Below are 1,365 nucleotides of genomic sequence, written 5' to 3'. Positions count from 1 at the left end.
AGCATAAATGATGTGGGGAGTGGTAAATGGAACTGTTTGTGAAATTCTTGCAATTTGCATTAAGCAGTGAAATATCAACTCAAGTAGACTGTGAAAAGTTATATGTTGTAACCCTAGAGCAAACACTAAAGAAAAAAATAATGCAAAATGTTTTAACAAAAAAGCCAATAGATAAATTATAATGAAATTCTTTGTTTGTTTTTTTTTTTTTAGGAAGTTTTCTGGTGGGAACCGGAAAACCTGCTAGACAAACTCTACAAGAGCCATAACACTTATAATGAAATTCTTAAAAAAAAAAAAAAAGTTATTTATCTTAAAAGAAGACAGGAAAAGAGGAAAAAGTACAGAAGGGGAAAACAGGCAACAAATAATAAACATAAATACAATCATATCACTAATTCCATTAAATGTAAATAGAATAAAAGACAGATATTGACAGAATAAATAAAAATCTAATGGAAAGCTCAGTTTATATGGGCTGGACTCCTTGATTTGTGGGATTCATTACAAAGTGAAATGGCTGTAGGTCTTTACTTTTTTCTTGGGTCCTTATTTTCCTAGGTAAGAACCATCTTTCGTCTATATTAGAGGTAGAATGCTAACTTACTGTTTTTTGAATGAGGTCTAATGGTCTCATTATTCAGTAGGTATTCTTTTACTTAATTCTGCTGTTTTCAATATTGCATCTTTCCATCAACTGAATCTGTTGTTGTCCTTGGTTCCACATTGTCTCTGAAAGAATCTCTTCAAATAGTAAACCTCTGATCTTCTGGAAGAATAGGTGTGGGTATAATGTTCAGCCGGCCAATTTGAAAAATGACTATCTTGAATAGGCTTATCTTTTTTAGAGATAAAGGACATAAAGACATATTTGAGTAATACAGATAGTAGTCTTAATAATAATGCTATGAAATGAGAAGCAACCCTTTTAGGAAAGGGCCAGTGGAAGAAATTTCTGACTTCGTATTGCCATGTGGTGAGACTTTATGTATGATAAACCTCCTAGAACTCCTCAACACTCTCAGCTCATTCCTCTCCCCGCTTCTGCAGGGTGGTCTAATTGTTAAACTTGAAGAAAAGGACATGTTCACTTCATTCCTCCCATTTTTTTCTCTTTCAAGACCTCTGAATCTGCAATATGGGTGTATTTGATTTGTTTCCTTTCATGCAGGCAACATAAGGACAGCTTTGGTCTTAGAGGACAGCTTTGGTCTTAGGGGTATCTGTGTTATCTGTGCCACTGTGTGCAACTGCGTTAATTAAGACGGGGGTGATGGTTGCAGATCTAGAGCCATAGTCTCCAAATAGCTTTAGCAATATAGAAAAGATGGTAATTTCTTCTCCATCTGTCTATATTTGGGTCTT

General features: G+C 34.5%; 1 non-coding gene across 1 annotated transcript; it reads right to left on the bottom strand.

The window, feature by feature from the left end:
• Window positions 1–212: 212 nt before the first annotated feature.
• Window positions 213–274, bottom strand: LOC132416314 (U7 small nuclear RNA). Its single transcript, XR_009517550.1, has one exon. It is a non-coding gene; the product is annotated as a U7 small nuclear RNA (small nuclear RNA).
• Between the last annotated feature and the right edge of the window lie 1,091 nt (window positions 275–1,365).

Source organism: Delphinus delphis, chromosome 1 (genome assembly GCF_949987515.2).
Source record: "Delphinus delphis chromosome 1, mDelDel1.2, whole genome shotgun sequence".
NCBI lineage: Eukaryota > Metazoa > Chordata > Mammalia > Artiodactyla > Delphinidae > Delphinus > Delphinus delphis.
This window is presented reverse-complemented; position numbering and strand designations above follow the sequence as displayed.